This window comes from Sinohyriopsis cumingii, chromosome 14 (assembly GCF_028554795.1).
Source record: "Sinohyriopsis cumingii isolate HCF-2022 chromosome 14, ASM2855479v2, whole genome shotgun sequence".
NCBI classification, from domain to species: domain Eukaryota; kingdom Metazoa; phylum Mollusca; class Bivalvia; order Unionida; family Unionidae; genus Sinohyriopsis; species Sinohyriopsis cumingii.
Window position 1 is genome coordinate 121,460,398 of NC_142974.1, and position 23,718 is coordinate 121,484,115.

Here is a 23,718-nt window from a genome sequence, read left to right on the forward strand (position 1 = left end):
GCCAACCCCTGTTCAGATGTGTGTTATATTTATATATGCATGTATGTCATATGTACATGTTTATGTCATATGTACATGTTTATAATTTGTATATGTATGGAATATGTACTTGTACCCAGTATATATCTTTATATGCAATATGTATATTGAGTGTTTAATAATCAAACTCATTTTATGACAATGTTCTTCTTCATGTTCAAATTAAAGAAAGCACTCAGATACAGGTTAATATTAGAACAGCTAATGGTATTTTCCTGTATCCATCACATTGCTAAATCACAGAAACAAGACATATATAGCCCATGGTTACATATTGTAACCATCTTCACTATTTCAGTACCCTTAATATAAAGCATTTATTTTGTTATACCCCAAAAGTATTATCAGATCTATTATCGTCCTATTCTTTGATTATGTTTTATTTCTGAATAATACAATGTTTTATGTCATTCATTTTTCCACAGTTAACTATCCTGCAAACACATGTCCCTGTTACTTAATACCCACTTTTTCCCTTTCAGAAATATACAGTGTTGTATTTAGTTTAACTAGCATACTGTTTAAAATGTTTTCTTTAAACTTTGAGTGATCTTTTAAGCAGCCAACATCCAACATAAACAAATTAAAAGGTTCTATCTGTTTCATTGTGCAACACTACTGCACAATATGCTGATACTGTAGTGGTAACATTATTTATGTCTAGGATTCTTTTCGAGAGCTGTTTGAAAACATATTACAATTGAAATGTAACTTTTATTATAGTGCAAAACATGATCAACAATGGACAATTGCACAGGAAAGATTTTGGAACTGGAATATAGTGCAGGGTAAACTTTAAACTATTTATACAGTAAAGTGAACATGTAGCTCCTTACTCACCTAGTCAAAGAGCCAAGGGAATGGTAGGTAAGTGCTTACCTAGTCATATAGCCAAGGGAATGGTAGGTAAGTGCTTACCTAGTCAAAGAGCCAAGGGAATGGTAGGTAAGTGCTTACCTAGTCATACAGCCAAGGGAATGGTAGGTAAGTGCTTACCTAGTCATACAGCCAAGTGAATTTGTAGCTATGTTCACCTAGTCATAAAGCCAAATGAACTTGTAACTGACTGCTAAGCTAATCATACAGCCAGCTAAACGTGTTGCTGATTTTTCAACTAGTCATGCTGGCAAGTGACTGCGTACCTGAATGCTCACCAAGTTGAAAAGACAAGTGAACTTATAACTGAATGCTCACCTAGTCATACAAGAATGCGAGCCTGTAACTGAATGCTCTCCAAGTCACACATCCAAGTAAATTTGTAGTGGATGTGTTGATTTGTGGTCATACATCGAAGAAAATTTGTAGATGATTTGCTCACCTAGTCTTAAAGCGAAGTGAATGTATTGCCATATGACTTTAAACATGTTTAATTAGTCTATTTGATTTAGTTTTAGTTATTACTCAAAACTAAATATTAAATGTTTACAAAACATGTATTACAAGTTTATTAATCATATTACAAGTTTCTCTTTGGAACAAGAGATGAAGTGGCTGAGTATAAAATAGAATGGGACTTGTGACCAAAAGGGTGTATATTCGATTGATGCCAAATTACAATTTTAAAAGGCTCCATTTAATTTGTGCGGTGTAAACTTTGATGAAACATATTATATAGTTAATTAGTTCCTTAACATGGTTACAAAATTAATGCTAAAAATAATATAGTAATTTCATTATATGTATGATATATAAAATAATGAATCTTCATCGTTAACTACTGTAAAAGATGTTCATAAAAGGTAAAGAAAGTTCAACTGGCATTGTCAGGATCAGGACCAATCAGGACTCCATAATTGGAAATGAGATGAATTTCGAGGAAAATATGAAGGAAAAGGGAGACTGGTGACCTGGCATCATTCACACTGTATCAGATAGGTAACTAACACTTTTGACTTCTATGACCCATTTTGAACCTAACGTGTGATTTGTATATGCTTACCTTTAGGCAGAGAGCGTTTTAAGATATGACACAATCTTTTTGCTCATTAGTCTGTCTTTTACGTAAACTTTTGTGCATGAAAACCTCAGTTTTACATCATCTGCCTTTGCAAAACTACAAACATGTTCTTCATTACAAGATAAAGAAAATTGTTGATTTTACGATCCAAAGGCCAAGGTGAGTGTGACTGAAAGAATATAAACTGTGTTACATTAACATTTCAGTTCTCAGCTGTATGTGCTAACCAGAGTGGGAGACTTACTTAATGGGTGAGAAAAACATCCTAGTGACTTGTCTTGGTATACATGCCATACACGTTATGATTGAATAAAATGAATGATGAAGAAAATACTTTGATGATAATGTATGAATGACAAAAATAGATCTATGCTAATGTATGAATGACGAAAATAGATCTATGATAATGTATCAGTGAGAAAAATAGAACTATGCTAATATATGAATGAGTAAAATAGAACCGTGCTAATGTATGAATGAGAAGAATGATGAGGAACATAGAACTTTATTATTGTTTGCATTAGAAGCCTGACAAGGAACAGACATGTATGATCATGTATAATGAGAAAAACGATGAGGAGGATAGGTCTGTGCTAATGTTTGAATGAGAAAAATGATGTAAATAGATCTATGCCTCTTATGTAATATTATTCTGATTAGGTTTTAATTTCACATACTTTATTGAATTTCATGAGAACAATGAGGGTTCAGTGACATAGCGTAAGACTTACAACTGAAGGAATACAAATTTGAATCCTACACAGATCAGCCCAGGTCAGTTGTCTTTGTGTTACTTAGAATTGTTGTTCTCATTTCCCTCACCACTAAAGAAATACTGTTGTGCACAAACAAACCTAAATTTCAAACTCATTTTTCTCAGAGTTAGATGTTCATATAGTATCAAATGACAAATTCCAGGTCAAATGTCAGATATATAGAGTAAATTTATAAATGATTGTTTACCATACTTAGGAGTAGGCTTTATAATAAATGTTATCGTCTTTATCTGGCATACGGAAGGTGTGCTTCTGGTAATACTGATTCTGCCAGCAGAGGGCATGTATTTTTCCCAGTATATGGTGGCTTTGACAATAATGTGATATGCTAGAATGAGTGTTGTGAACATTGTTATAAAGAAGGCCAACTTACATGTATAAGATGACCTTGCTCACAGTTTGCATTCCAGGAATGGAAGAAGGTGGGTCCAAAGGATCCTATTAAGTCAAAAGTGAGGTATATTAAAAACAGCTGCCCACTTTGTTCCCTTTGTTGACAAATTTGAATATTTATCAAAGTCATTCATTCCAATGTCAGCCTTAATTTCTGCAAAAAATATTAATTTTTCCCCATATTTTAAATTTTCAATCAGTCTACTTTTGACCTCACTGTCTACAAATTTTGAAGCAAATAGTGTTTTCATGTACTATTAATGCAGCAAAGGTGACAAATTTGTGCAAGGATGCAGTCTGGAATAAACCAAGACACATTTGTGATCAGTGAGTGACCAATGTACATGTCTTAGCTGATCTTGCTTATAACATGATACACTTCTATGCTTGCTGCAAACAGAATCATAAGGTAGTCCATGGTACATAACGTGTCCATTTATGCAGTTTTTGGATGATAGAGTGGAACCACTGTGTATCTTTTATATGACCCGGCATGTGGGTTATTATTACTGTTATCCTGAGCTTGAGTGCAAGGGACAACTGTACATCGGTTAGGTAACCTGGCACATGGTGTATTTTTATTATTATTCTGAACAACTTATTAGGGAACACTGTACATCAATAAGGTGACCTGCTCTTTAACATGATGTATTTTATTAATAGTGTTGGAACTCTCTACGTCTCTTAGATGGCCGACACAGAGTACATTCTGTTAACTGTCTTTATAGTTAAGGAATACTGTATATGTATTAGGTGACGTGACCTGATACATGTTACATTTATATTACTGTCCTGAACAGCATGATAGTAAGGGAACATTATAACATATCTTTGGTGACCTGATGCATGGTACGTTTTAATTAATGTCCTTATAGTGGTGGAACCCTGTGCATTTGTAATGTGACCTGGCATTGGGTACACTTGTATTACCTTCCTGAACACCTTGGTAGTGAGGGAACACTCTATGTTAGGTGACTTGACACATATGTTTTATTACTTCCCCGAACACATTCATAGTGAGGAAACACTGCATATCTGTTAGGTAACTTGGCAAAAAGTACACTTGTAGTATTGTCTTTAACACTTTGATAGTTGTGGAACACTGTATATATGTTAGGTGATTTGACACATGGTGCATTCTTATTTCTTTCCTGATTACCATTATGTGAAAATAAGTATATATTTGAAAATAAATGCATATGTGAAAATTAGCATATATTTGAAAATAAGGGTATATTTTAAATTAAGTGTCGTTGTGAAAATAAGTGTATATTCGAACCTAAGTATGTATGCGAGTATATACACAATTTGGTTCGTGAGGAGTATAGTCATTGAAAAAGACATCTAGTGTTTAAATATAGACCATATGACTCCAAGCATACCTTGACAAGAAAGTCTCATGACTTGTATTCATGTTACTCAGTTCAAAGCGCAAACGTTGCTTAAGTTAGTATCAGTATGCACTTTCAACTATCCAAACAGCTATTCAAACTATTAACCTAATTTAAGAAGGAATGCGTTTTCATGGACTAGAAAATGAAGCATTTTCTACTTGCTTGGTTATCACCTCAATTATACACAGACTTTGGAGCTGTCTACTTGATCGTCACCTCTTGAATGATATACAAATATTAAAGCAGTTTACCTACTTGTTAGTTCTTTAGTGAAACACATTACTTGATGATGTCTACATGCTTATCAGCTCTTCGACGAAATCACGTAATTTTGATCAGTCTACTTGCTTGTCAGTTCTTCAATGACATACTTTGGAGCTGTCTAGTTATGTTTCGCTTCTTTAGGGATCCACATGACTAGGAAATGACTGCTTGCTTGTCAGTTTTTCTTTGATAAATATAATTTGGAGCTGTCTACTAGCATGACAGTTATTTAGGGATACACATGATTTGGACCTGTTTCCTTATCAAATCTTCAATGACAAACATAATATAGAGCTGTCCACCTGGTCTTCAGTTCTTTAGCGATGTCTACTTGCCTGTCAGCTCTCATCGAGGCTAAATACTTTAGAGAAACTGAATACTCAGTACGACCAAATAGGCTTAACAAATATTGGTGACCTTTTGTATTTTGATGATGATGGTGAGGGGAAATGTAAAGTTGTGGTTCTGGTTCATGAAGCAATATTTATTAACACTTGATAGTCATGTTTTAACAAAATCTAGGGCTAATACTACTTAAACATGGGTTGCACCAGATGACCCTAATTTATAAATCAAACTCATTATTGAGATTCGGCTACTTATCTTAATTTGCTTGACCATTTGACCAGTTTTAATGCCTGGCTCACCCGGTCAGGTTGCTTCCATTGTGGAAATATTAGGCTTTCCAACCTAAGACTAGGTGAACTACCTGTCCATGCAGTGGAGATGAGTAATGTTTTCAGATACATTTTGTGTGAATTGTGTATTTGTCCATTGTTGTGTTGAGAGTTTGTGACCTAAAACCTGTCAATCCACCAACATATGCTATAGAAATGAGCATAATTTCCAGCTAAACTGTGTATAAGTCAAACACTTGTCCTTTCTTCTATCAGCATTCTAACCTGACTTTAAGTCCCCTATACAAGTGTCCAGTTTATGTCAGATGCAACTAATTTGACCTTTACATTTGTGATACAGCCCTTTGATAAAATGCAGGTAAACACTTCTTAACCATTTGGGTAAAGTAACAGATTGGGTGCCCCCAAATGCAGTAGCCATGGTGGTTAAATCGTTAGCACAGTGGATTTATAACTAAATGGGTATGTGTTCACATCTTAGTAGTGGATCAGCCTAGATCAGCTATTGTGATGTGTCCTTTGGTATGATATTTTATTTAATTGAATCAGTACGAAAACCACGAGCTGCTATATCACAAAACATAAAAAACATGTTTTGTCTATGGTATAGTTATACATTACTATCTCATTTTTGTTTCCCCTTTTTCAGTTTAACTTGGTTGTATTGTCCCAAGCATATTAATACATTACCATTCCATTAGCATTCCTTTTAATGTTTAGCCTGGGCATATTGCCATCGTTCTATTTGTGCCTTAGCATCCCATAGGAATTCTTCTGTTAATATTTCATCTGGACTTAACCAGCCATTTGATCATCTCTAACCTATTCAAGATATGTTGGAATACATTGAAATATAGGTGTGTGACTTGTGAGAGTTTTGAAGAAATAACAATGATATGTCCTTGCATGCACCGGCTGGTTTGATTATTTATACAGATAGATAAAAGCTAGAACGGACAGATATGCAAAGTGCAATGTAATTTATTGTTTCTCAAGCTTTGCTTATATTCTAGGGGGAAGTATAAACACACTGGATACATCTGATAATCCTGCTGACGATGGAGCTGTTCTCAACATTGGTGATGTTTTGGAAGTCTTAGTCTGTTTAATAGTTTGCAGACAGGATATCTATAGTTTAACCATACACTGAAAAGACTACATCTTGTTAATACATGTTCACCAGATGGCAAATGTCGTGACAGTATATTTCATGTGACAAACATTAAAGCTCATAATGTTTCAGGGCAAATAAAGAAGATGATGGAAGCGATGACAGATGCATTCCACTGTGGTGTCTTTCTCATAACAAACACATTATAAAGTATTGTACATTTGTCATGGATTAACGAATGAACAAAGACAGTCATGTCTGGCATAGACATTGTCAAATCTCCATAAAAGTAGTTGTGTGGAATGACAGAGATATTCTGAAATCACAAAAGATGATGATCTGGGAATGACAGATTCTTAAATTACAATAGATTAAGTTCTGGGAATGACAGCAATTCAAAAATTGCAGTAGATGCAGTTCAAGGAATAAAATAGATTCTAAACTTGTAATATATGCAGTTCTGGGAATGGCATATAGATTCTAAAACTGCAATAAAAGCAGCTTTGGGAATGACAGAGATTCAAAAGTTGTAATAGATGCATGTCTGGTAACCATATTGATTCTAAACTTGAAATATATACATTTTGGAGAACAAAATAGAGGTTCTAAAACTGTAATTGATACAGTTTTGGAAATGACAGAGATGTTTTATATTGTACTTAGCTATTATATGAGAGGACAGTTGTGCAAGCAGGAAGTGCTTAATTTGGACTATAATATTATTCTGAAACTGATAAATTATTCAAAGGAATTATGGACAGCACCATCTTGACAACATCGTGGCTCTTGGAGGACCAGTGCTTTTTCGGTTTTGAAATTTATAAGGATATGTTCAATAATTAAGGACTTTTATTGACCATTATATGTTTTGATTTTGATTCACTTCATAAAAATCTAAGTTTCCCTAACATTTTCGTATATAGCTTTGATAATTAAATTGCTTGTTAAATTTACCAAACTGGTTAGTTTTGCTTCTTAATGTTACATAGTTTGTGACCATAGGGTCGTAACATACACAGGTATAATGCAATAATGACTACAAGTTCATTGTCATAATGTAAATTTATAGCACAACATGCAAAATATTTTGTAGTAAATATGAAGATTTACTTTACTGGATACAGAATTTACTGATCAGTTTCAAACTTTTTGGGGTACTAGCGCAGACATTGCTAGTGTACACAGTGCTAGTGTAGACACTGCTAGCGTAGACAGTGCTGCATATTCTCGTATAAGTAAAAGTAGAAAAATGGGAAATTTAAATCTTTGTCAAACTGTCCCATGCAAACGGCTTGTTGTGATTTTAAACATTGACGTATTTAAAACAAAACATTTGACCTGATGGAAAAATGCCCCCAGTATGTGGTACATTATTGTTTGTAAATAACTTGATATTTTTTATGAAGGTCTTCTAAGGTCATCAAGATCTATACAGTTTTGTTCACCGATATCACAATTTGCATTATGACTTTCGTTTGTATATATAATCCTAGATTATGTATTCACTTTGTTGCAATGTACCATGAATTTTATTTGAAATAAATAATCTCAGATTCTGTATTAACTTCAGATTTGTTGCAATGCATCATGTGTTTCATTTGTAAAAATCTCAGACTCTGTATTGACTTTAAACTTCTTATAATGCATTGTGTTTCATTTGCATGAATAATCTCAAATTCTGTGTTTACTTTAAACTTATTAATATGTATTCATGTATTTTGGATTATTAGCATAGCTTTCAAACATTTTCTGTCATATGGCTACAATGTCTGCAGTATATCAGTTTATAGTGATGTCTAACAGTAGGGCATCATGCTGCAGACATATAACATGATATCCAACCTAGTTACATTATCCTGACACCAGGCCGACTAGTCCTAACAACAGCCTTTTAATGCTGCTAGTACTAATTGTGAATAACTCTTTGGTATCACTCGGCTGGGGAACCCGTGACTTCCCACCCACGTGGCGGATGCTCTAACCACTTAGTGCTCCTTATGAATATGCATTATGAGTTGATTTGTAAAATAATCTCCGACTCTATTTTCTCTTTAAACTTATTAAAAGGCATGAGTTCATTTATATAAACAATCACAGATTATGTTTTCATTTTAAACTTATTATTATGAATCTGTAATTGCTACAATTATGTAAAATATGTGTATAGTGATGTATTAGGTAAAAACGTTGATAGCAATATAGTTCTTAACGTTATATAGGCTAATATTATCTATTACTGATGACAATGAGGTACTATTCTATGTTCCTGATAAAACTGTTACATAGGATAGCATTATCTATTACTGTTACATAGGATAGCATTATCTATTACTGATAACATTGTTCCTTAGGCTAGTATTATGTGCTAGTGAAAACATTGTCACATACTCTAGTATTTTCTGTTCCTGATTAACACTGTGACATAGGCTAATAATATCTGTTACTAATAACACTGTCACTTTTACTCATATTATCTGTTATTGTTAGCACTGGCACATAAGCTAGTGTTATGTGTTTTATATACCATTGTTGCATAGGCTAGAATTATATGTTCCTGATAACACTGTTACAAAGCCTAGCAGTACATGTTGCAAATGTCATAGTTACATAAGCTAAGTATTATCTGTTCCTGATAACATTGTTACATAGACTAGAATTTTATGTTGCTAATATTATTCTTACATAGACTAATTGTTATCTATTCCTGATACATTTGTTACACATCGTAAGAGCATTTGTTGCTGATAACACTGTTACATACACTAGTGTTATCTGTTCCTAATAGACACAGTTTCTTTATTCGATAATTGTCAAACATTTCCTTCATTCAGGAAGTTTAATCAGGAATGTTAAAATTGATTTGAAAGGATTTGATTTTAGTTTTCCAAAATGTGTCATGCAGCAAACTTTCTTTATTAAGTAAATGCACATGCAAATGAAATTAATGTTTGCAAACTGAGAATAGACTATTTAGTACTTGCTAATTGGTATTCTAGTTGTTGAATATAATCGGTTGTTAAGTTATACAACATAATCTAGACATATACTATCTTAAGCAGATAATGTTGATAGTATTGGTGACAATATATCTCCACAACAAATCAGAGTCCTTAATAAACAATTGACAGGGATGCACATTAAAAAATAATTTGTCTTATTGTAGGAATATCAGGGGACTATAATTTCCTCTATGATGAAATAATCCCAACCACGTCTTACAATGATTAATAATGGAAACAAAATTGTGTGACTGTTGCAGCAGTTTGCTGCAGGATGCCAGTGTACATATGTCGACATGTTGGTGTTATTATTTGATCACGATTTTACCAACATTACTGAATGCATCCGAGGAAAATGCAAGAAAAACTGCTGTATTGGGAGAGTTTGATCATTAGCCATTGTCAGTAAATTATATGATGATTGTATCGTTAGTCATTGTCAGGAAATTATGTAATGTATATAGTCTTGATCAATAACCATTGTCAGTAAATTATATGACGATTGTATCATTAGTCATTGTCAGGAAATTATATAATGTATATAGTCTTGATCAATAACCATTGTCAGTAAATTATATGACGGTTTTATCATTAGTCATTGACAGTAAATTATATAATGTATATAGTCTTGATCAATAACCATTGTCAGTAAATTATATGACGATTGTATCATTAGTCATTGTCAGGAAATTATATAATGTATATAGTCTTCATCAATAACCATTGTCAGCAAATTATATGATAAGATGGATAAAGTTTTTGATGAATAGGTGTGTCTGATTAACTATATGAAGTATCTTTATCATTGTAAATTACACATTTATATTGACAATTTATTTTAAAGCATTGCTTTTGGGTTTTATCTAGTGTATGTTTTTTAATGAATTTCTCCATCTGTTATATTTTTGAGAGGTCTGATTATGTTCTCATATGGAGAGTGTGTTTTGGAGTCACATATTTTCTGAATAAATATTGTAATTATTTACTTACCTGTGCATCCTTTATTTCATTGGCAAACATTCATGGTATTTCACCAGAGGACATCTTATTAGCCATGCTGGTCATAGGCCACGAGAGAGCTTATGGGATGCCATCTTGTCCATTGTTCAACCATCCACTGGCACAGATTTTTGTCGCTACTCTAAATAAACTAGAACAAAGACCATGAAACTTAACATATGCATATATTCCATGATTTTGTGGTTGCTACATGAAAAGCGTGTTCAGCGCCCACCCAGGCAAGCATAAGTTGACTGCCTTGTTTTATCATTTGGAAAAGCAGTTATCTCCCATGTCCTCCACATAATATAGTATATACTGTCTTAACAGTACCATTAAAGGAAACAACAAAGAAAAATATGTCAAAATGAAACTGGTCTCACTTAGACATCCAATACGATTGTTACAGCAGCAATGTTTGATATTATGCTGCGGATAACGTTTCTTGATATAGATAAGTGTGAAAGCCATTTTGTTACATGAATACCACAATAATTGTAATTATTGTTGAATTTGTTCATTTTAAGTTACTTCTTCAATTTTTCCTTGAGTTCAGAAAACAATCCTGGATATTATATGATTCATGTATGGTAAGAATAGCATACACCATTTCACTGATATGAATGATTTCGAATTTACTTCTTTTCTCAGTAATATACATCATATAGTGTAAGACTTCCTGTTCTTCTACTGACATCAATTGTGAGGAGTAAATGTTTTATCTTAAATGACATATAAAGATTTAATGTCTTATATAAGGTATACTGAGAGTTGATATTTTCCCCATATGTGGACACGGATGTGAAGGAATCGCTAATCAGCAAAGAAACATAGTAAGGACAGAATTAAAATCTATTAATTTGTGTGCAGTTAAGTTGCACATTCCTTTGAACCAAGAATCAAGAAAATGGATAAGTATAATTTACGATATCTGATGCAAAAAAGTGGGCATCTCATTGATCCCAGTTATTGCAATGCCTCGTATTTAGTTTGGTTATTTTATTTTCTATCTAAAAATTAAATAGTTCCACACATATATTGCATAGTGGAAAAAGAGTACAGTCTGCAACCAACAGGTGATGACATGAAAATGCTAAAGAGAGAGAAGGAAGAAACATAGAACACCTACCAATCACCAGCAGTGATTTGTGAAATACCGACAGCACCAGGTGATGCTCTCATGCAGCAATTTCAGTTTGATCTGTCACTTGATCACACGACGAACTTTGTTATTTCAGTATGACAGAACAGCGAATTGAATTTTGCATAATTTTGTAACTGTATTTCTGAAAGTAAGTGATTCGTTAATATGTCATGTTGGATTTCAATTTGTTAATGTAGTTGATTAAATGAATACACTTTACATTCGATTCGGGCAATAACAACATAGTCGATCATAACCTATATAAAGATAACCAAACACAATAAGGAGTGGGGAAGATCACTCATCATCACCAACTTCTGATAGGAAATTTTAAACATATATGTATCCCATGGAGAACTTGTTCCTAAATGAAAATTATGATGCTCGGAGATCAATATGACAGCTACAGTAGTTTTCTTGAAATTAGTATTATGCTCCTAGTGCATGGGTGATCATCTCAACATGGAGATTTCACTGAAATATGTGGCCATTCTGAACATCTTCATGTCCCTAATCCTTTTAAATGAAAAGTCATTTTGACATGGGTTTTCATCAAGTTCGTCCTTAATGAAAAATGACGGACCCTCAATATGGCCACCATAGAGTTTATCTTGACATTATCGTTATCTGTACTCCTCTTCAAAAGGATGGCAATATATGGGATTTTTTATATATTGTAATTCGTGTATGTAGGAAAATATATTTTGGAAGATTAATATATATTTACCATATACGTCTCTCAGTACTGACATGGAAAATTCGTACTATTGTGCAGTATGAGCGGATTTATTTTTAATGTTTGCAACGTTTTATGTAATACATTAGGAACAATTGTCCGAAAATCAACATGGTGGCAGCGGATAAGCTATTGCAAAATTCCTTGATCACATGTACCCGTTGAGTACAATTAGCATGGATGTCGCAAAAGAATTCCTGACCGTAAGCAAAGACATCCAGGATTGTTTTCCTTACCATAAACTTGGAGGTCCTAGATCGTTTTCCTTTTACTAAGCATGAATATTCTGGATAGTTTTCTTAACCCTAATCTTGCACGTCTCCGATCGTTTCTCCTTCACTTGAGGGGTAGGAGCCTACTACCTCCTCTTTTTCCATCTTTTTCATTTAGATTAAGGGCAATACTTCTTGCTTTGTTGTCTCCTTGCTACCAGCAGTTGTCTCAAGTTTCAAAGCTTCGCTTCTGTACAGCAATGTTGTACGTGGCTCCTCCTGTGTATTAAAAGCTAAATTTATGGTAAATTCTAACCATCGATACATGATTTTGGGATTTATTTGTTTTAATTAATATTCATCTCTAAACAGGTGGCAAATATTACTTTTTGAGTTTTGAAAATATTTTACACTTTCTCGGAGTTGCCAATTTTTAATAGCAAAGAATACTGTCACTGATGTACGTTGCTGTTCAGGTTTCGCACACACTGCCTGTTGTTTGCTCACCTAATTAGTAATGGCTGTTGTTTTTGCATCGGCAATTTATACTTTTGTGTTGTATTCTGTTTTATGTCGTCGTATCAGTGAAATTTGTCGCCAAATTGTAATAAATGCAACAACTTCAAGGTCTGGAAGATAAGCATGAGTTGTTCCTTGCAGGTAAAATCTGTACCATGTAGTGTATATGGTATTTGCTACTTTATACAAATATGTTGTTTTGTTATATCTTGATGAATGGTACTAAATAAAACAAGTTCAATGCTACGGAAAGCATGCACGTGTTGTGCTTTGCCTGTACAAAAATCTCATTAGCACTATGTAGTGTTTGCATTATATCAACTAATATGTAATGGTGTTGTGTTTTGTTTTACCTTGTTGTTCCAGTCAAATTTGTGGAAGAAATATAAATAAGTCAACTAGTTCAAGGGGAAGGAAAACATGCATGAATCAGTCTCTGCGTTTATAATTGCACCGTGCAGTGTGTGCGTTAAATGGTTGTCGTTAATTTATTTTTATTTATCTTGTTGTTACTCTGACACCTGTCAACAAAAGTAATAATACAACAAATTCAGTGCAGAGAAGGGGGTAATGACAATGCAAATTGTAATCTTCTTACAATTAATTATGATAAAATGGTGGAGTTTACCCAGCATGCCTGGTCATGGTCAATGACCTTATAAGTTAGTACACATTTCCTGATTATATCGGGGATTTTATTGGAAAATAAACACGTCCAGTCAAGACTTTGGCAATGCCCATACCGGTGAAGACCGGATGGGGAAATTTTATAAACTGAATCAATGCCGACCTTTCACACGGTCAATCGGCTGTCTGTACTGGCGTGACACGTACAGATGGCAGACCTAACTCACTCAATGTTCACGGTCGTTTCTAGTGGCATAGCTCGTGAATTAGTAAGCGATGACGGGATATGGTCATCTTTGCCACCGGGGATGGTCTACCCAGACGTTGAGACTTACCCAGACCAAGATTTGCAACCCAGTGATTAAGACGATCCCATTCCAAACAAACCATAGTATGAACCTACCGTGAAAGAGATTTAGAGGGCTTTGCCGGCTTCATAATGCCTTTCTTAGTAGATTTTTATTCGAGCTAACGTAGTGAATCATAATCAGCTATACACAGCAACAGTAATTTTATAATAGAATGGGAAAAATGTTGTCTTGCTCAGCAATGTTGCGGTCAATACGGAAAGATCCTAGTCAAATACGATAAGGAACCTTTAAAGGAGACTAGAAATCAAAATTTTCCTTTTACGTATGTAATTCTCTACAGATTTTAATTCGACTGCAATGTTTATAAATTAAATATCGTAAGCGGGTAGTGATTATATTGCGTGGAAGATACCACGATTCCGTAAATTGCCGAGTTTTTCCGAGTTTTGATGAGACGACAGATCACGTGGTACCGTGACGCTGTACTAGCCAGTCCTCGAATACAAACATAAACATTGGCGAGCGAGGCAGACAGGAGACCAGATTTGGGTTGCACATTCAAAAGTTGAATCTGCAGTCTCATATAATAGCTTATGTACTGTACTGATAAGTGCTAAAATAAATTTGTTAGGCACAGGCCCCGGGCTGGTGACTTATATAAACTAAAGTCCTGAATGAAATTCCACAAGCCCGGACAGTTCATACCTGTCAACTCTCAAGCCGGGAGAAAAACCTCCCGATTTTGGGGGTATTTCCTCATCTACCTCCCGATTTTGTAATATCTCTCAATTTTGCGCAGCGAAGTCCCGATTATTACATTATGTCTGTCAAGTTTAATTTGTCAGAAGAAAAAAACCAACACCAAACCATTTTTAAATGTAACGTATGCAATCCACAGTCTAAACTGCCACACTGCAGACATCGTAGCGATATGACTGAAAAATTGTTAAAGCTACGTTAAAAATTCAAATCACACGCACACACGTCTAAACCGGCACTGGACGAAATAATTAATATCATACAACAGTTTTTTCTTCTTTTTTTCTTCTTCAGTAAATAGAGCATGAAAATTAAACATTATTCAAGTAAATTTCAGATTTTTTAAACAACTACAACAGTACTGTAGTATTAAAAAAATTAAAAGAATAAAATTGTCACCAATTAGCTTAAATGAATGGTCACTTTGAAATTTTCTCTGCAAACAAAATCGCATCTCCATTTCCGCCAAAGAAACTCGGCCAGTTAACACCTGACATTCCAGTACCGTATATAAAAAGTTTAATTATCATGATTAAATTACAAGGAATAAAACAAAATATACCATGCAGTATATGTGGCCCTAAAGAACTAATTCTGAATAAATATTTTATTCAGCAAACAGTGTTACATGCATTAAGACTTAAACCTAAGGAAATAAGGTGGGGCATAAAACGTGAGAAAAACAGTTGCCACAAGTACGGTAACTTGTGACTGCAGATTTGAACTGTTAAAATGAAGTCCATGGCATCGTAAGTAACAACAAAATAGGCATCGTTTATTTGGTAATCAATTGCTAGTGCTTACGCATACACACACTGTCGAACATGGTTTCTTTGAAGTATGTCCGAAGGGCAGTCCTTTTCACAAGATCAATGCAAGGATAAGGATTATGTTCATTAGTCACACCTACTTTATCGTTTGCGTACTTAAATCAAAACGTTAGCTATTTTGCAATTTAGCCAGAACTGACCAGAATATGCAAAAGGGGCTTGTCATGAGGGAATAATAAGGCGTATCACAGGGAGAAAAGACACGTCAAATGGGAGGTCGCACATTGGGGCAAGGTGGGGGTCAATAGTCCTCCCCCGTTCTATTGTCAGAAGTTAATGTGAAACTTTGACCTCTTTTTTTTTAATCGCTGCTTTTTAAACTGCCCAAGGAATAGTTTTATATCAGTTCCAATTATTACAGATTACCGTTTATGCATGCTACATGTATACAATGCGTTTTTTATTAAATTTTTAATTTTTATAAGATTACTGAAAATTGTGTTTTCTCGAAACACGACAGGTTTAGAATCTTATTTTTAGCAAAGCTTCCATTTGATTAAAATCAAATCTAAATTTCACCTAGGACAGTGGTGATCTGGTTTAGATTGTGCCGTGTTAAGGCATGTATGTCAACATCTTGGAAATACATTTACTCATTTCACCAGCGCAATCAAAGTTTCCTCAGGCAAACAATTTTTGTTTCGACAAGCCTGACGGGCACCTCACTTTGAATACAGGATGGGCCGGAACTAAAACCAGAAGGGGCCCAGGGTGTCGGGCTATCAGATTTGTTTTTAGCACCGCTGTTTTTAGATGAAAGATATGTGGATTGATTGTTGCATTTTGTGGTCACTTACTCGTCCTTCTGCCTATTTTCGTAACTCACATATTTAACACTTTTCCCAGGATTTAAAATGTCCAAAGGTATGTCTGGAACAGCGCCAACTGTTAGTCTAGGCCTAGCATTTGCGTATCTTTGAGCTGCTATTTTTTCATAATCCCTCTCGTAACATTCCTTTGAGAAATGTAACGAGCACATAGTGCTGTATGGTGTTGCTTTGAAATCGACTCGTTTGTAATAATGTACCCATTCTTTCATTATGCCTTTATCTTTCAGAAAAGAAAAAAAAAATATGTCCACAGGCTTTTCTTAATGTTCTATTACACCCGTAAGCAACGCAAAACGGTATTGTCTTTTACTCTGGCAACTCCCACTTGGGCTGCTGGAGTCGCTACTATGACGTCACATCCCGAAAGTAACCGAATAGGCGCGGAAATTTTGCATACGAGGTCACGGAAATTCAGCTCCTAGAAGATAGGCCAATATTTAAATATTGGCATTACGGTCACAGATGATACTTCAGAATAAGGTTTTCTGCTATAGTACTTTTATTATTATTCTATATTTCCATTGGTTTCTGGTCTCCTTTAAACAAATATGTCAATTGTTTTCTGACAAACAGTATATGGCAAAGATATTAATTGGCAGGTTATTCCTATTGAAGAAAGATTCTATCCTCACTTGTTTCTGAGGAGGCGAATTGATTTTGGATTAATGTTAAAATATTTTGATGCTGCTAAAATTTACGAAAACGATATTTCTTCACCTGTAACATAAGTAGTTGCTATAACATATTTAGTAGCTTTAATGTTGTTACCATCAGATGCTTTACTTTTTCTTTCTGTGTGACAAGATCAATATTCTTCAGTTGGTTATCATTTTGAATACCGATGATTTGGTCAATCACTAAGCCACTAGAAATCAAACCATGAAAAACTTCATAAACAAATTTGTCAGAATAATAAGTAATTTGATCAGTGTTTGTTCCACTGATCCTTACTGTTAGGTAGCCATAATTCTGTAAATTTCCAACAACTTTTTTCTTTCAGTGTTTGTGATAATTCCTCTGTCATTGGCCTGGTACAGATCATAAATAGGGTGTGATTGAAACTCGTCTTGCAGTGACAAGTTGGCGATATTATTATCATTTACCTGATCATTCCCATGATAATCTCGCATCCCCGTTGGAATCTCATCACATAACAACGTATAAATAAATTCGTGTAAGAACATCTCAGTGTACTCGGTATCATGAACACCTTTGACTTTTATTTTATAACCCGGTAAAGTTCTAATCCAAAACGAAGCTTTATTTTTAAGATTAATCACTACTCGCAGTTTATTTCCAGCATAGTAGTTGTACTTCTGGTGACCTTAAAATACATCCTGCTCTCTAACCGTTGGTTTAAGTCCATTAAGCATACTTTTGCTTATCATAAATCTCTAATTAACATTTTGATATCAAACTTAATTAGAAAAATGTAAAACTATAAGTATAGTGATGATGAAACTTGCTGGTATCGCAAGGAGAAGTTTATTCTCGACAGAAAACTATCAATCTAAATAAATTGCAACTGCATTTTGCTGGGTTCGATAGGAACTGGAAATTTGATAACTTGTTCTAAAAAATTTCCCTGCAATAAACATATATAATCTACTTCTGCCAACAATTAAATCTGATCTTGTCGCGCACAAGGGTCTAACAATCATTGTACAGTTTTATGTTCAGTTTTCTAAGCTAAATATGTATTTGGGGATTCAAGAATCCCAACAAAAGCAATGCGAGGAATTTGCTGATCCTTACGTCACATCAAAAATCTCGTCGAATTTTAACTGGGGTTGATTTGATATTGTTGTCAGATAATATATTTCAGGAAATATGGAATCAATTTCAGGTTGGAGATTTGATAAAATAACGTATATTTTATTTCACAGTGCGAAATATAGTCCATTGCGAGGTAGCTCATTTGTCGAGCTGCCAACTAAAATAAAAAAACTCAAAATGTTGTGTAAATATAAAAAGTAACGACGATAAGTGCTTTCAATGGACTATATTATCATCTTTATCGAGTATGGAATTATATATGTGTAGTTGACAATCTAAACTTTAGCGGGATTGACTTTCCTGTTGCTGTGAATTAAATTAAAATATTTGAAAGAAAAACAATCTCCTGTTAACAGGAGGTATTAACGTCTTCGGAGTCGATGATGAATCACAAACGATTTATCTCACACAACAGCTATGAAGCATCGCAAACAACACTAAATTTATTGTTTTATAAAAATCCTTAGGTGTGGATAAAAAACTCTAACGGTTTAGTCGGAGGTCAGTACAACAAGCATAAAGAAAAAAAAATATTTCTGTGTCGGATGCTTGCATGGCTGTGGTCTCAACAAATACTTGATCGATATCTCGAGTATTGCTCTGACGTACAGCAGATATCTATGCCTGGCGAAGATGAAAATATATTACAATCTATAAACTACAGATACAAGATGCAAGTTCCTTTTGTTATTTATGCAGATTTCGAGTCTTTTTGACTTTCATTGCTAGGAGCAGAAATAGCCCTGATGAATCTTTGACAAGAAAAGTTCAAGAACATATTCCTTGCAGGGTAGCAAATCAAGCTGTCTATGCTGTTGATAAAAGTTTATCAAAAGCAATACAAATTTATCGTGAAGCAAATCCTGCTTCTGAATGGTCTTATCAAAGAGATCGATATGATCCTGGTGTTACTCGCTAAGACAACGGCGATGAAACTGCTGATAATAAAACAAGCTGAGTTTGCTGCAGCAGAAATATGTAATATTTGTGAGCAAGCGTTTACGAATCAAGATCGTGTAAAAGATCACTGTCATATTACTGTTAAGTATCGCAGTCCAGCACATGACAAATGTTATTTAAAATATATCGCACCATATTTTGTTCCTGTTGTTTTCCACAATTTCAGATGATATGATTCTTATATTATAGTTGAAGCGTTCGGCAACAAAGATATAATAAACCGTTTGAAAATTAACAACAACGATAAAATAAAATATATTCCTAATAACACAGAAAAGTATATGTCTGTGAGACTTGGCAAATTAGGATTCATTGATAGTTTGCAGTTTATGGCTAAATCGTTGGATGAGCTTGTAAATGGTTGATGTAAGCTTGATAATTTGACTGAACATTTCAGTGACAAGTCAAGCATGTGTAACAAGAAAAGGAATTTTTCATTATGATCATCTTGATTATTGGAGCAGATTTGATGCAACAAGTTTACCTGACAATGATATATTTTATTCTTGGTTAAATCTTGAAAATGTCAGTGATGATGATTATACTTATACTAAATCGATACGGGACTTGTTCGACTGTGAAAACTCCGGTGATTATCATGACTGGTATCTTGTCACAGATGTGTTGTTGCTCGCAGATATATTTGAAAATTTCAGGGATGTCAGCGCTGATAACTACGGACAGGACCCAGCTTGGTACTATTCTGCACCGTGACTAAGCTGGGACGCATTACTGAAACATATCAAAATATAATCTTAGTTGCTGATATACCCAGATATGTTCTGTTTCGTCGAGCGGGGAATCAGAGGTGGAATAAGTGTCATAAAAAAGTATGCGAATGCTAATAATACATGTTTACATGACTATGATGGCAGCGCCATCAATTTGTAAACCCTAACTAGATGTCACTAATCTGTAGGGATGTGTGACATATGGTGAATTTAGGTGGATCAGTGAAACACAAATTTATCAATGAAACTGATAAAATCGTAACGGCGGGATGTGAGCACCCTGATATTAGTTATTTTGTTGAAGTTGATATTGACTATCCTGTTGAGCTTCAATATGTTAAGCATTTTGATTATCCATTATGTCCAAAATCATTGCTAATCGTCTACAGTTTGTTGTCAGAAAAAACAACAAAAGTATTAGCAGTGTAAATCTGTTGTTCATAAACTAGTTCCAGATCTGCTTGACAAACGGAGATACCTTTTGCATTACAAAAATCTGAAACAGACACTTCATCATGGGTTAATGTAAAGAAAAGTTCAATCACGTTGGATGAAAGATTATATCGAATTTAATACTAGCCGAAGAGCAGTTGCAAAAATAGAATTCGAAAAGAAACTTTTTTCAAGCTCCTGAACAACAGCGTCTTCGGCAATGCTATGGAAAAATATCAGAAAGCCAGCCAATATTGAGATAGTTAATAACGTGTCACGTCGTAACAAACTTGTTGCATCTGATGATTTTGTTAGTATGAAAATATGTAATGAAAATCTGGTAGCCGCTCATAAAAGAAAGACAAACTTGAAGTTGGACAAGCCAGCTTATGTCGGTATGGCAGAACCTGAGATATCAAAGAAGTTAATGTACTGATTCCACTACGATTATTTTAAGGTGATGTGGCCTGATGCAGAATTGTTATTTACAGACACGGACTAGCTAATGTACAATATAGCGGATTTCACTGTGACAATAACAAAAAGTTATAAGAAAGTTTAAGGATGAAACAGATTTTGTTCCTATTGTCGTGTTTATCGGATTACAAAGTAAAATGTACTGTTTAAAACTTGCTGATAATAAAATTAAAACCCGAGCTAAAGGAATCAAAAGAAATGTGGCAGGTAAGGTGATATGATTCGATAATTATAAAGCTGCATTAGACGGATTTTCTAGTTATGTTGAGATGATGGCAGTAAGATCAATTGTCATAAAATTGAGACTGATGTTATCATAAAATCTGGTCTGTGTAATTTTAATGACAAAAGATACAGCTCTGATGGGATCATTACATTTGCGTTAGGATATAATATGTCTTATGTGGACTTAAGCAAGGTGGATTTTTTAGATTGGTTACTATAGTCATTTTTTGTGAATGTCAAAAAGGAGCAATAGTAAAATTATGCGTGAAATATAAAATAAAAACAGCAGTAGTCTTGCAAAAGTAAATTGTTGCTGATCCAACCCTATTTTATTTGACGACTATGATGCTTTCCTTGATAGCTCCTCGAGTTAGTTAATCGACTAAGATATCGACTCTGATGCTTCAACAAAGTCGTTTTCGTATTTGTTTTGCTAGCTCGAGGTCTATAGGTAAGAGCGTCTGGTCCTCCTAGTTTGAAATAGAGGTTAGACTCAGAAACCCCTTATATAATACTACTACCTCCCGAACTCTAGTTATGAGAGAAAGACCATATCTATAAAGTACCTCTCATTGTCCGACAGTTAAAGGTGCTCTTTCTGTATGCATTGTGGATATTTATCCTGTTCGATATAAATACATTTCGAGATTATTGCTGAATGGAGTCCTTCTTGCTTTTGATGGGAATGTACTTGCTTTGATGCGTGTTTCAAGGTATCCATTCCTCTTGTCCAATGCGTATAGTTTGTTCAAAATTACGTTTCTTCACCACGCTTTACACAGTAAACTTCGTGGCTAGTTTCTTTCCCTATTTATGACGATTAATAATGATCCTTGCCATAGATCAATGTATTCGTTCATTTGTGTTTCCACTTTTGGTGTCGCATTTGTTGTAGAAGTGTAATTATCCTGTTTCATATATAAAACTTACGGATATCGACCTATATCCTAAAATAACTAAACTGCATGAATTACTCTGAAGGCTGATTTCCTACTTATAATTGGATCGCAGGTGTCAATAGCATTTTTTCCTGGAAAATAAGGCCTAAGGTATTGGGACTTATTTTTTTAACACGAAGAAAATCTCGAACAAATTCATAACGAAACCCTGTAATATTGCTCGTTTTATTGTCAGAATTTGTGGCTAATGTCCAAAAATAGCAATCGTTTGATCATATATTAATCAGTGTACAGGTTACCAATGCTTACCGGTGGCAACACTTTAAGAAATAAATATCAGTGAAATAATTTTTTTCAGTGAGATTTGTGCTTTATTCGCTTATTTTAATGCGGTTTCAGTGCGTTCTTTACGAACGTGAACAAAATATCAATCAAATGTCATAGCAATGTCATCCCATTTCTGTAAGAGCCTAATAATCTGCCGATTGTGTTTTGAGCTCCCGTAGACAACCCTGAACGCCATACTTTCAAGTGGGCTAGGAAATATCTAAAACCCAATATGTCAGAAGAGCCATGTCTATTTATATTACATATGTTGCTGGTAGTCTTTTGAAGGATGATTAAATAAATAATACCTGGGCATCAACTCTGGTGAATTGTATCTATTGTTTTAGGCTTTTGTAATACATCAGCAATAATCAGTAGCGGCTGTGATTGTATCAGCAACACAAATGTTCTGCAACACCGTAAAAGAAAAAATAGAAACGGTGGTGCCTGTGTAGGATAGAAAACAAGATGGTCGCTATCGCTTAACCGGATTGAAGCAGCTGTTCCGTTTTTTAGTGCCGTTTTCATGATATTTGTGCTTGTTTGCCTGTTTTCATCTTCGTTATTGTGTTCATTATGTATTGGCTGTTAAATTCGTATGTGTTTCTTCATCTCCTTGTTTTGGAAATGAGAACGATTAGACTTTTTTCAGCTGTCTTGCTCCACTGTTTTTGAACAAACTACCATCACGTGATACTGGCCAGTCAAACCATTTGTGTTTCGATGGATCCTCATTAATTGCTTTAAATGATCACTCCTTGGCTCTCCACACTACATTGTGCTCTATACTAAACGAACTGGGACTACATTCATCATTACCTAAATGTAAACAGAAGCGAAGGAAAAAACGTTGTTTCAAAGCTGGCCGGCGTAGAAAGGGAAGAAGAATTCCAGTTATCTCCCTTATTTCGGCTCAGCAGTTTAAACCAAATTCGACTGTTAATTTAGATAACCTAATTCAAATCCCTATTAATTCAACCTTTGTGTCAACTATCCAAGAAATACCTCTGCGCATTGCATTATTCAATGCCCAGTCAGTAGGACCACCGGAAAAGCGCTCATAAATAGTTAATTTTATCAACGACTAGAAAATGGACGTATTTTTCCTGACAGAATCATGGCTAAAAACACCAGGCGATAAGACCAAGTGTGCGGATCTAACACCCACTGGTTACTCCATCAACTCGTTCCCCCGTAATTCTCGCGAAGGTGGAATTGCTGTTATCACAAAGAACTCCATGATAAAACGTCTTAACCACATCACAACATTCAATTTCGACCACACATCGTTTAAACTAGTCCAAACCACACTCACACTGGAGCAAAGGTCAGTCCATTTTTTCTGCCTATACC

The 23,718-nt window shown here is 34.5% G+C and overlaps 1 protein-coding gene across 2 annotated transcripts in view; it reads left to right on the forward strand.

The window, feature by feature from the left end:
* Positions 1–23,718, forward strand: part of LOC149784730 (uncharacterized) — a 384,805-nt gene that overhangs the window by 50,338 nt on the left and 310,749 nt on the right. The window contains exons 10-13 of one of the 2 annotated variants that reach the window (XM_089932759.1): positions 763–827; positions 1,807–1,914; positions 2,692–2,770; positions 6,475–10,556. The exons of the other annotated variant lie outside the window; for it this stretch is intronic. The gene's annotated coding sequence lies outside the window, so the exon portion shown is untranslated. Of the gene's footprint in view, positions 1–762; positions 828–1,806; positions 1,915–2,691; positions 2,771–6,474; positions 10,557–23,718 lie in introns of those variants that run through there. 2 annotated transcript variants of the gene reach the window in all.